This window comes from Sinocyclocheilus grahami, unplaced genomic scaffold (assembly GCF_001515645.1).
Source record: "Sinocyclocheilus grahami isolate Dianchi unplaced genomic scaffold, SAMN03320097.WGS_v1.1 scaffold186.1, whole genome shotgun sequence".
In the NCBI taxonomy this organism is placed as follows: Eukaryota; Metazoa; Chordata; class Actinopteri; order Cypriniformes; family Cyprinidae; genus Sinocyclocheilus; species Sinocyclocheilus grahami.
Window position 1 is genome coordinate 612,976 of NW_015505365.1, and position 13,841 is coordinate 626,816.

Genomic DNA, 13,841 nt, shown 5'->3' on the forward strand with positions numbered 1-13,841 from the left:
ATCACAAACTTACCATTGACAGAAATAGTCAGCTCTACTGCCTTTTCTTTTGCATTTAAATCTTTATTACAAGGTATACCTCCACGAGTGCCATCTATTTTTGCCTTGTTTATCTAAACGTGCTCTTTCCCTTTAAACCTAGCCAAAAAGCCATATGTGTTGACTGTGAAACAAAGTAGACTTTAATAATATGCATTTATCGTGTAATTACTACATTTTCGTGTCAATCCATGTTCATATTTACTGCAAACAATGCGCTGTTACTTTAATTCAGCGCTTGCTGCGCAGCAGTAGACTCGGTGCGGAAACAATCTCTGCACTGCTGCCGACGCAACGCTTCTGGAATGCACTGCCGGACCACAGCCGTGTGAAGTGAACGCTTTAATCCGTTAACATGAGCGCGGAAAAAATATGCACCACATATGCACTGCAAACGGAGTAATGTGAACCTGGCATTATGTGTTTGCGCTGCGAGTGTGCATGAGCGCACGGTCTCCAGGAGAGAGCGCGAGCGCTGAATGGTTTAAACGCTGGCAAGAATTAAAAAGTAATGCAATTTATAAACTTTAGTGACGATGTGACACTGCCTTGATGGTGCAAGTGACAATTCCTGTGTCAACTGTGCCACGTGCTGCTCGCTTATAGACAGATGCGATGTGGTGATTTGAAGCCATTTGCGTATTTTGAGAGCGAAAGAGAGAGCGCATGTGCGGTGATTCACTCACGCTGTTTGTGAAATTACGTCTCACACAAGGTTTTCAAATTACTTTATAAGTTATTTAATGAAGAAATATGGAGGTGAGTACCTCACCTTCAGCATTATAATTATTTGACCCGCACCGCTGCATGTCGTGCCAAACCTCTCACGGCAGCGTCCTCAGCTTAAGATTGTTTATTTGAGATCTGCCTTTTTAGAGACCACCGATCAAACATCCCAACGTGATTATCGGCCGACAGTGATTGGTAGCCGATCAATATATATATATATATTTAAATGACACCTGATTTGATACAAAGCATCAAAATATATTTTTAAAAAGATGAATGACATTTGCTTTGATTTTTGAAATAATTTTATAAAAATGTTTTTTAATTAAATGACACCTGATCTGATACACTATATCATTAATATATATATTTTTTTAAATGACACCTGCTTTGAAACAAAATACATATATACAGTATCTCACAGATGTGAATACACCCCTCACATTTTTGTAAATATTTTATTATATCTTTTCATGTGACAACACTGAAGAAATGACACTTTGCTACAATGTAAAGTAGTGAGTGTACAGCTTGTATAACAGTGTAAATTTGCTGTCCCCTCAAAATAACTCAACACACAGCCATTAATGTCTTAAACGCTGGCCACAAAAGTGAGTACACCCCTAAGTGAAAATGTCCAAATTGGGCCCAAAGTGTCAATATTCTTTGCCATGAGGTGCCACGTTGAACTTCCAGTGACCAGTATGATAGAGTGAGAGCGAACACCAGATTTAACACACCTGCTCCCTATTCACACCTGAGACCTTGTAACACTAATGAGTCACATGACACCGGGGAGAGAAAATGGCTAATTGGGCCCAATTTGGACATTTTCACTTAGGGGTGTACTCACTTTTGTGGCCAGCGGTTTAGACATTAATGGCTGTGTTTTGAGGGGACAGCAAATTTACACTGTTATACAAGCTGTACACTCACTACTTTACATTGTTGCAAAGTGTCATTTCTTCAGTGTTGTCACATGAAAAGATATAATAAAATATTTACAAAAATGTGAGGGTTGTACTCACTTCTGTGAGATACTGTACATACATACAATACAAAAAAATGCCCTTTTCCTTGATGCAAGATCATAATAACCTTTTTAAAAAACACATTACACCTTTTTAATACTAAATATCATAATATCTGTTTTAATAAATTACACTTTGATGAAAAATAGCATAATATATATATTTTTAAACAGGACACTTGGGTTGATATTTTATATATAATGCAATGACATTCAGACAGTTTTAAGTGTGACCTAATCGACCAAATATTTATATTACACTGATTATATTATCATACTATATAAATGACTCTGTTATAGGTGAGTGGTGTCTTTAATATGGTGCAAATGAACAATGGAAATGCAATGAAGCATGAAAAGGACACTTGTGGCATCCATTTTTGTGTTTGTTTGTATTGATAAAGAATTTGACAAAAGAAAAGACGATAAAAATCTCCCAATTCATGTAATTTTCTGATGCTTTTTAGTGGCGAGCATTTCAAACAGGTGCGCATCCTCTATTTCGCAATTACCCATAATTCTACTCATGACTCTGCCAGCTGTTTCTGTGCAAACCTGCAGCTCTGAATAGTTCAGCAAATCAGCCATGTATGAAAACTTTGAAACAAACACTGCTTCGACGTCTGTGGGAATTTTTTGGCTTATTTTATCGTCCGCCAAGTTTAATCGCAAAAAATACGCAGCACAGAACAAGGCGTGTCTGTTAACACTCTAGAGGAAAGGGGGAAAACACACACACACACTTCAGCCGTGCTGAACCACAGGGGAAAGACTTCACAGTGCACTGGCTTTTACGGCCGTCCCGTTTGGCAGTTGGGTAAAATATTCCAGAGCTAAAATTAGCAGCACGGCACAAAGACCCTCATTGAGAAGGACATCTGGCATGGAAAGCGAAATCACAGCGAACCTGTCCAAACCGTAAGACAGCTCAACAGCTCCCGACGGTTCACCACAAGACCACATCTCCAGATAAACCGTCCTGAGAGCGAGGTGAATCTGATAGTGCCTCAATCAGACACACTTCAGACTCTAATCCGTCCGATGACGCGCTGTAATCCTTTAGCGACGGAACAACGGTCACCTTGGAAACTCCAAGGATTCCCTCAGAAGTCCCGAAGTGTGTGTATGTGTGTCTCGCAGACGTATATATTTCAGCGCGAGTCACTGAAGGATTATACTCGTATCTCTTCTTTCACAGAGCTTTAACACACAGAGAACAACATTCGCTCTGATGACAGCTGCTATTGTTCGGGTAGATACTTCAGAACAATAGAAGCCATCAGCAAAGCTTCACAACACCACTAATATATCAGCCTATTACAAGCTACAAACTAGTACATCGATATGGGTTCATCTATCTGAAGAGCACGGTGGCAAAAATGCTAAGTCAGCCAATCAGAACAGCATAATTAGAGGCTTGTACGCTCTCTGACATACAGTATATATTCTGTTTTTACGACTTAAAACACGGTCATATGTAGACTAGACTTTGTGTAAACACTAATTAAATGAGAACCTATTTTGTATATATATATATATATATATAAATTCTGGCAACTAGTAGTAGCACTAAAATAAAAAAAAATTTATATAAAAACTGAAATATAATTAAAGCTATATAAAATATAAAAAACTAATAAAACAACATTAAAAAAAACAATACAAATTATTAAAACCTAAAAACATAAATAAAAAAAGCTATATACAAATATAACAAATTATTAAGGTTGTGTTCACACGTGCGATTGCTCTGTTAGTGTGGTTCATTTGAGTAAGTGTGAACGCTGCCATCCGAACCCTGGTACGCACCAAACAAGCGGACCGAGACTTCTAAAAAGATCTCAGGCCTCAGTCTGCTTCCAAATGAACTCTGGTGTGGTTTGAATGATTTATAAATGCAACACGGACCAAATACTTCTAAACGAACCAAAAACAGGATGTAATGACAAGACATGAATTGATGACGTGGAACGACTGGTGTATCCAAAACAAAATGAGAAGAGGGCAAACGTGGAGCAACGAGGAGGTAAAGTTCCTTTTATGAACGCTTTGTGAGTTTGCAGGTAGTAAAAATTAAATCAAATGTACACGCAACAATGAGCGCGCTTAATCCAGCAGACGGCATTAGGTGTATTTGACTTAGAGTGGCGCTGAGCAGACCGATTGGTGAATGGCTACTTTGATGTTTGATGCTACATCGAACACACTGATTGTTTGGGGTGTTTGTGGACCGAGACTTCTAAAAAGATCTCAGGCCTCAGTCTGCTTCCAAATGAACTCTGGTGTGGTTTGAATGATATATAAATGCAACACGGACCAAATACTTCTAAACGAACCAAAAACAGGATGTAATGACAAGACATGAATTGATGACGTGGAACGACTGGTGTATCCAAAACAAAATGAGAAGAGGGCAAACGTGGAGCAACGAGGAGGTAAAGTTCCTTTTATGAACGCTTTGTGAGTTTGCAGGTAGTAAAAATTAAATCAAATGTACACGCAACAATGAGCGCGCTTAATCCAGCAGACGGCATTAGGTGTATTTGACTTAGAGTGGCGCTGAGCAGACCGATTGGTGAATGGCTACTTTGATGTTTGATGCTACATCGAACACACTGATTGTTTGGGGTGTTTGGTAAGTTTCATCACGAAACCCGACCAATCAGGTTGTGAATGTATGACTATGCATTTAGGTTCGCTATCAAAAATGTCAGTGTGAACGCTAAGCGGACCAGGACCAAATGTATAATTTTCTTTTTTGGTCCGGACCAAACGAATCAAGAGAACCGAACTAGGGCTGGACAATAATTCAATATCATTATGTATCGTGATATAATTTTTTTCAATAACGGTGATATGATTTTTAAACACATTTTCGATATTTCGATATACATTACCAGTGTTTCCCATACATTGATTTATTTGTGCCATTTGACTTCATTGAATAAACATGAGCACCGCACGTTTCAAAATCATAACACGGCGTGGGTGTTTTATATGAATGTATCTCTGAAGGGAATTGACTGTCTTCAGAAAAGTTTCGATGGCATTTTCATTTTATCTGATAAAGAAGTGTTCATGAGCGGAGCTGCTTTGTTTACAGCCATTACTGGAGAAACCGCTAGTTTTATCACTCTAAAAGCGCCTCCTGCTGGCAGAGAATGAGTTTGCATTTTCTATAAGCCCGTCACCAGCAACATTTCCAGTTTTTGTTGTTGTTCAATTTTTTTGTTTTCTGCAGCGACTCGGCGCACTTTTCATACCCTTTTTTCTGGCTGAAGCACATTTGTTTCAATCTATAAGAATAATCAGCCTACACTACCAGTCAAAAGTTTTTGAACAGTAAGATTGTTAATGTTGTTATTTTTTATTTATTTTTTTTAATTCTCTTCTGCTCACCAAGCCTGTATTTATTTGATCCAATGTACAGAAAAAACAGTAAAATGTTAAAATATGTTTACTATTTAAAATTGCTTTCTATTTGAATATATTTTAAAATGTAATTTATTCCTGTGATCATACATAGGTACATTTTCAGCATCATTACTCCAGTCTTCAGTGTCACATGATCCTTCAGAAATCATTATTCATTATCATATCATTAATATGCTGATTTGCTGATTATCAATATTTAAAACAGTTGAGTACATTTTTTTTTCAGGATTCTTTGATGAATAGAAAGATCCAAAGATCAGCATTTATCTGAAATAAAAAGCTTTTGTAACATTATACACTATTCCATTCAGTATAATTTTTATTATTTTTTTGGGAAAGAAATTATAGAAATTAATATTTTTATTTAGCAAGGATGCTTAAAATTAATCAAAAGTGATGATAAAGGCATTTATAATGTTACAAAAGATGTCTATTTCAGATAAATAGTGTTCATATCGATATCGGAATTATATCGTATCGACCTAAATTAAGAAATATATCGTGATATCAATTTTGGCCATATCGTCCAGCCCTAGTGTGAACGCACCCCAAAAATGACAAAAGCACATAATAAAATGACCACATTTTAAACCAAATTTAACACGAAAAATTAAAATATCAAAATGATCGCCAACTTCCTCCCCATGACAGTGTAACGTAATAAACAATAATAACAATACTGTAAAAGTTATTATATAAATAGCTTTGACTTCAAATACACAAGTTTTAACTGAAAAAAATGATGTAATGTATAAAAATGTGATTTGATAAAATTGTGCTTTTCTATTCTCGAAAATTAGCCCCATTCACTTCCTTTGTAAATGTCTTGCCATAACCTTGAATGCTGTCAATTGAACTTAACTTACAATAAACCTGGAATATTCATAGCAGATTTACAGTTTTTAACTCTTAACCTGGCCATTTTGACCTTTTTTTGACAAGATTATAAGCATGAAAGGTGCACATTATCGCACTTACAGGGTCTCACATGGGTTTCGCCTGTATTTCGCCGTCCCCCCTCATAATCACACCACATTTTAATGAGAACACAATGAGCTTGAGGTAGACAAAAGAGATGCTGAAACTTTATCAGATGGAGGCAGCACCAGCAGTCTCCCTGTTTGACACACAAGCGAGCGGCTGTGCATGTGAAATTGATATATACTGCAGCTCAGGGATGCATGATAAATGGGTTATGCGAGGGTTATCCGTCAGCAGTCTATAAGTTTATAAGTGCATACATGAGCAGACACACATACAGCATTGATCACCAGTCCAGCCAGTGAGACAGGAAATAATGAAACTCCACTAGCATAAGCACTTTAACAGAAGTGAGCACATGAGTGGGGGTGTGGCAAACCGGAAAGGGCGTAAATCAATCTTAATATCCAATCACGAACATATAAGAGCGCAGCAGGGCATCTGTGTAATGTCCCATGTGATAACTAGATTACAGTTTCTGCAGCAAACGTGACTGGTGCTTACCTGTGCTAAACTCACTGCTATGATACTAGGGTGTTAAATATATATAAAGTTTGGGGTCTGTAAGATTTTTATGCTCACTAAGACTGCAAAGGCTTTATTTGTGATAACCGTAATATTGAGAAATATTTATTGAAATGAAAGTAACTGTTTTCTATTTGAATATATTTTAAAATGTAATTTATTCCTGTCAACAAAGCTGAATTTTCAGCATCATTATTCGAGTCTTCAGTGTCACATGATTCATTCATGATTCATCATTCTAATATGCTGATTTACTGCTCAAGAAACATTTCTTATCATTATCAATGATAAACAGTTTGCTGTGGAAACCATAATTATTTTCAGGATTGTTCGATGAATAAAATGTAAAAAAAACCCTGCATTTATAGAAATCTGCAAAAATATATATACACACACACACTTAATTAAATATACTTCTTCATTTCAGTTAAAGGTGCTAATCTCATAATCAGGAAATATATGCTCTCGGGAGCACGTACATTACAAAAGCTAGTCATTTCTAGATTTCCTTTCTTTCTTTTATCTTTCTCTTTAAAGAGTGAAAATGGGTTTGTAGGTCACAGAGATGGCTGGTTTTACAATATATTACGCGCAACGGTAGAAATGTGTCATTTCGATTTATTGTTTATACCACAGAAGACATATTTAGACAGCTATGAGCGGACAGAACTGCTTTACACTATTTACACATGAGAACATCAAAGAAACATGAAAAGCACAGTTTAGTTGCACTTTGACACATTATTATAGAGGCCACAGGCAATGCATATAATGACCGCATAACCTAAAACATGTCATTCACATTTATTGTCAGAACTATCTCATTTACAATGCATATTTTATTATTTTGTTTCGTTATATAATGTGATACTTAACATTCTTTTTATGAATAATCGCCTTTTCATTTAGATAGAGAAAAACATCAAGTGAGCTTTTGCTTCTAAAGTATCCAAAAATAGATATTACCACATGGTTTATATATTATTTAATATATAAACCACTTTTTCCACACGGTCTACGGTCTGCTACGGTCACATAAAATTACTCATACCATGATATAAGATTTGGGTCACACCGCCCACCCGTAGTGGGTGGATTGCAGAGGGTATTTGGCTTTTGGACAATGGAAAAATGACTGACATTATGAGTGTGTGTGGTGTTTTAGTCGGCTGGTTGCCAGATCTCTTCAGAGAGAGACAGTATAATATCTGACAGCCATTAATCATAAAGCGCTCCTGGGATTTAAATGGCTCGATTTCCTCTTGATCTATATCTCTTTTCAGCAAGCGATAATATCAGCCCTGCAGACACCAGCGATCTCTCTGTCACTCACTTATACACACACACACACACACACCTGGGTCAATGGGACGTGTGTGTGATCGTATATTACCAGAGGAATGTACCGTGATAACATTATTTCCTGCATGATAAATCACTCAGATGCTTCAAAACCTAAAGTCTTTATGGACTCGCTAAACTCCGGACTGGAGATCTCATGCTCTCAAATGCTTTAAATCTGTAGCTTTGTCAACTGGGGTTCAAGAAAAGCTTCTGGGTAGTTCCTGCAGAACGACGGTTGATCCCATAGGAAAGAAAAAACATGCTTGAGAGCTCATTGATATCTCAATTGTTTCTCATAGACGACAATTTAGACAAAACAGCAAATTGAGATGCCATTCCAAACTTGAGCAAATTTCCTGCAGAACACAAAATAAGATATTTTATTGTGTCCAGTGTCCAGACAATACTGACTCACTATACAGACAAAAGAAACACTTAAGACAATTTTCTAAATATCTTCTTTTGTGTTCCACGGAAGAAAAGTCGTACAGCTTTGAAACGAGATAAGGATGAGTAAATCAATTCAATAAAGTTGACATTATTCAATCCTTTATGATTTACATGCTAAGGATTTAGAACAAGGATTTTGTTAAATATTTTTACTTACAATTACTGCTCCATAGAATATTTTATATTTAAGATTGGAACAACTAGAACAATTCATATTCATTCTAAAAATGTCTGTGGCATTTTATTATTTTATTAATTTCCAATTGGCTTTGCCAGATCTATAAATCACAAAATAAGACAAAAAAATAAAACTTTATATAAATAAATATAAAATACAAACCCAATTCCAAAAAAGTTGGGACACTGTACAAATTGTGAGTAAAAAAGGAATGGAATATTTTACAAATCTCATAAACTTATATTTTATTCACAATAGAATATAGATAACATATCAAATGTTGAAAGTGAGACATTTTGAAATGTCATGCCAAATATTGGCTCATTTTGGATTTCATGAGAGCTACACATTCCAAACTCATATATCCAGGTAGATTTTATGCAATTGTCACTGGGTGTGGCCTGCATTATCACAAAGCACTGTTTATTTAATCTGTATCTTTATTCTATTGTATTTATTTGTGTAATTGCTAGTTTTTTTTTTTATTTGTTATTTTTGACACTTGTCTTTAATAATGTTTGAATGTTACAATAGACTAGTAGTTTTTTTGCTGTGGTTTTGACTCAAGAATTGTGAATTGCACTGATATATAAAATGTATTAATAAATAATTATACATTCAAAATTATTAAATTAATTATTATTAAAACATATTTTTTAATGTTTTTATTAAATTGTATTAATGTTTTAGAGTTGAGCTCTGGATATGTGTTCAATGTATTATACTGGGAGAGAATCATCCTTATAGCCTTGTTTGTGCAAAACATTCCTCTCCTACTTCTCAGCATTATTATTGGTTAGAAACTGTATCTTTAGGCCCCATGAGTCATAATCCATCTGAAGAATCAATACTACTCACCTTTCTGATATAAGGATGCTCCATAACCAACCTGCAGCCAATCAGAATACAGATCACCTGTGAAGAAAAAACACACAATCAAATACGCCCAAATCCACACACCTTTCACTATATACTAAACGATTATACTGTGAACACTAGCACATAACACTCCAATAAATATTGAACTTTAGGGCCTGACACTTCTCAAGTCAAATGATGCAAGCAACATCACATAAACATGAATGTGTGTGTATTAATGTGAGCAGTAGTGTCAGGGCGAGGTTGAGACTAATGGAGCTCAAACAGAGACTCCCTTTGAGTCACACACACACACATACACAACCACACACGTAAATACACACAGCATGTCTGTATTATATTCAGCTAGTCATATTAGCATTCTAAACCCAAAGGAAGTGAAAAATCTAAGAAAATCGAAATAAATATAAACACCCAAACATAGTGTCTACACCACAAGCATGCTAGTTTTGTTGACTTTGCGCACTGGCAGTACAGTGAGCTTTGTTGATTGTAACGAGAGTGTTCTAATTTTTTCTTGCAGTGTAGACAACTTTATGATTCAAACAGGCACATCTGCGTTATGACGACTTTGCACACTTGCACTTCAGACAGCTTTGCAGAGATATAATTGTTAACTAAAACTAAAACTATTACTAAATCATTTTTGGTAACTGAAATAAAGCTGCAGTAAAATAAATATAAATATTAAATAAAAAACTTGGACTGAACTTGAAAATGATAAATACTGCCTTGAAAAATAAATTGAAGTACCAAAATTACTAAAACTGAAACAAAAATAAAGCGATACAGAAAATTTTTTAAAAAACGAGTCTTCCATTATAGCTTTTCCTTTAAATATAAATATATACTCGTTGTCAAGAAATGGAAGTATTGCTAATATTGACCGCATACATTTCCAAGTAAAATGGCTAAGCGACAGTGTTGTTAGTTTTAATTAACAATATAAAACATTGTTTCCGTTAATTTTAATTTTAGTAGAAATACATAATTTATAAAATAAAATAAAATAAAATGTTAGAAGAACTTGAAAAACGTAAAAATCAGAAAGCTGTTTTGGCTACAAATATGAAATAAGTAAGTTGAAGTACTAAAATTGTTAAAACAAATGGATTTTAAAAAAATTAAAATTAAAAAATAAAATAAAATAATTATTTAAAATTAAAATAACTGCACAATATAGAATATTAAAAATAAAAAAAATAACAAAAGTGCATAGCTAAAATTTCAATGAAAACTGAAAATAGAAAAATAAAAGCTACTTAAAAATGAATAAATAATATAATAGTACAGTATATAAATGATACTAAAATAACTGCTTATTGAACAAGAAAAAACATAAGATGGATCTTGTTTATAAGCATTAGTTTTTGATTGGATTGTGAAAAGACAGAGTTGCATCATAGACATCAAGTGAGTTATATTACAGGAAGAGCCAGGTATGACATTTTGATTTCATGTTGATTATAAGTGTTCTAGTTTTGTCGATTTGCGCTGTTGATGGAGGGTACACATTCCTTCGCTCTCTCTCATACACACACTCACATCTGCTGTTCGACTCTGGCTGGTTGTTGAGTCTTTCCTGCCTAGTCCCATGACGAAAGGTGGGGGGTGAGGTAAGAATTGGACGCTTTATGCCATATGGTCACACACTCTCCAACGTGAACTCCACATAACACACACTGACACACAGCTGGACCTGATTAGTGCCTCTGTGTGTGTGTGTGTGTGTGTGTGTGTGTGTGTGTGTGTGTGTGTGTGTGTAAGCTCACATAGTTTCAGGTCTCTCACTCTCTGTTCATCCGTGACATTGGACCTACAGTCATATTAGTGAACTTATTTTGATATCACACACAACGAAGATGTTACTGTTGTAAAATGCTACTGCACAACACATAACCGGAAAAACAACAATAGCGTGCAAACGATTATAGTTATAGTTAGGATTCTTTGTATTTTATTTATTCATGTTTTAGGTTAAATATTTATAGCAACAGGCATGACTGTAAAGAAAACTTCTTTAATGAAGATTTCAGAGTGTTATCAGAGACACTGTCTCTAAATCATTAAAGTATCGCCGCTCTAGCCATATTTTTGTAACAAATTTTACAATAAATTTTAAGATAATTACTGTGCACTGTTATGTTAGATTCAGTCTACATTTTATAAAATACTGGTCTATGTACGCATGCAAACAGACATGTTTGGATGTTATGTCGCATCTCCCGTTGTTTGTTTATTTTTGCCTTGAACCACTTTAGGTCCATCTCAGGTTAAAAATATCTTTAAAATGCATCTTGAGAGCTATAAATTCTGCTGAACTCTGTCCAGCTGATGTTGCTATTGTTAACTATGACTAAAACTATTAAAAATTATTTCCGTTAACTAAAATAAAGTTGAGATTAAAACTTTTATTTTTAGACGTGTTCTAAAAAACCCGTCTGATCAGATTATACAGGGTTAAGGCAAATCAATCAACTAGTCCATAATAACAATATGTTGTTAATTCATCTAGCATACTATATTTTGATGTACTCTAAAGGTAATTGTTTAACATGTTTTAATGATCACGAAAATATATAAAGGGTATACGCAACACAGTGAAATCAAGCTATAGTGACTTTGCTAAACACTGAAGACATTGTGTGAACTGTGCTTCAGTCAACAATTGATTCTTGTGTTCATGGAGCAGATGGTTCATAAAAGTCAAAAATCAAGCAGCTAATGGACACAAACAGTCTGATTTCTCCATTATCCCAAGAGAAAGTCTCTCCTGTTGGGATTACCCTCTAAGTGCTGAAAGAGTAGAGGCTATCAAGATAGTGTGAGTTAACTCCTTATCAGAGCAGTTAAAAGTTTCTGTCGCTGTATCATATTCCCAGCAGACGTGTCCTGAACACCCTATATCATGACCAAATCAGCAGTGCAAACCCATCCAGTGTGTTAAAGGAATATTCTGGTTTCGGCGGTTCAAGCTGAGCTGAATCGACAGCATTTTTGGCATATTGTTTATTACCACAAAAAATTAATTTCCACTTGTCGCTACAAATCTGGGTTACAGTGAGGCACTTTATGGTGTAAGTGAACATGGCCAAGGTTAAAATACACACTGCTTCAATAATACAACCACAAAAAGCTAACTATATACATGTTTACACAATGTTAATTAAAAAAAATTATAATAAAAAATAAACAAATTTACTTTTTTTGTGTAAAGTTACATCTGATTTTAAAACTTTGTCGCAATGACAATGCAACAAAACCATAAAATGACTGTAAAAAATATATAAATACCTTTACAGCTTCAAATAATTGAAATAAAAACCACTTACTAAACTTCTTTTCTCTGTTTAGTTATAGCCAATGTTATACAACTGTCATAATGACAATGCAACACCATAAACCCTAAAATGACGATGATTTAAACCGTTTTACACTGTCAAATTGAAGTAGAAAGATGAATGTAAGTACTTTAATAAAATTATAAGCTTGGAGGCAGGACTATCTGTTAGCCTGACCAACAGCAGTTGTTCATGGGAAACTTGTTTGAAAACAGGCAGTATTTCTAATGCAGTGACACACTTCAGCTTTTTTAATGTTATTATAAAATATCACAATACAAACTCACCAAAAGCATATGAAGATCTTCAATTATTTCCCTAACAAAAAAGTGCTGTGCTGCAATAGTACAAAGATGTACCAGATGTTAAAGGGGTCATATGATGCGATTTCAATTTTTCCTTTCTCTTTTTAGTGTTACAAGCTCTTGGTGCATAAAGAAGATCTGTAAAGTTGCAAAGACTAAAGTCTCAAATCCAAAGAGATATTCTTTATAAAGTTAAGAGTCAGCCACACCTACCTAAAACGCCTCGTTCTAACACGCCCCCACATGTCTACATCACTATGTGGGAAGATTTGCATAAAGCCGCCTAAATGTTCACGCAAAGAAAGAAGGCGTAACTTTCATTCTCGCTGTAGTATTGTTGCTGCCGCCGCCGCCATGTCGTGAAGGCACCGTGTGTTTCGTTGTGAAAGCGAAACTACTTTGTTTGGTCTTCCAAAAGAGGACACGACTAGAAATCAGTGGTTAAGTTGTATTTACAACACTGTTCCAGAACAGTTTAACCCAAATATTCAGATGTGTGCAGCACATTTTATGGAGGACTGTTTACTGATCCTGGGAGAGTAACGTTAGACTAAAATGCCGGCAGTTCTGACTCACGTAAGTACGTTTTCATTTAAAGGATTTAC

At 35.1% G+C, this 13,841-nt stretch overlaps 1 protein-coding gene across 2 annotated transcripts in view; it reads right to left on the bottom strand.

Moving 5' to 3' along the window:
* bmpr1ba (bone morphogenetic protein receptor, type IBa) overlaps nucleotides 1–13,841 on the bottom strand; it is an 81,332-nt gene that overhangs the window by 66,500 nt on the left and 991 nt on the right. The window contains exon 2 of one of the 2 annotated variants that reach the window (XM_016284638.1): nucleotides 9,570–9,626. The exons of the other annotated variant lie outside the window; for it this stretch is intronic. The gene's annotated coding sequence lies outside the window, so the exon portion shown is untranslated. The remainder of the gene's footprint in view (nucleotides 1–9,569; nucleotides 9,627–13,841) is intronic. 2 annotated transcript variants of the gene reach the window in all.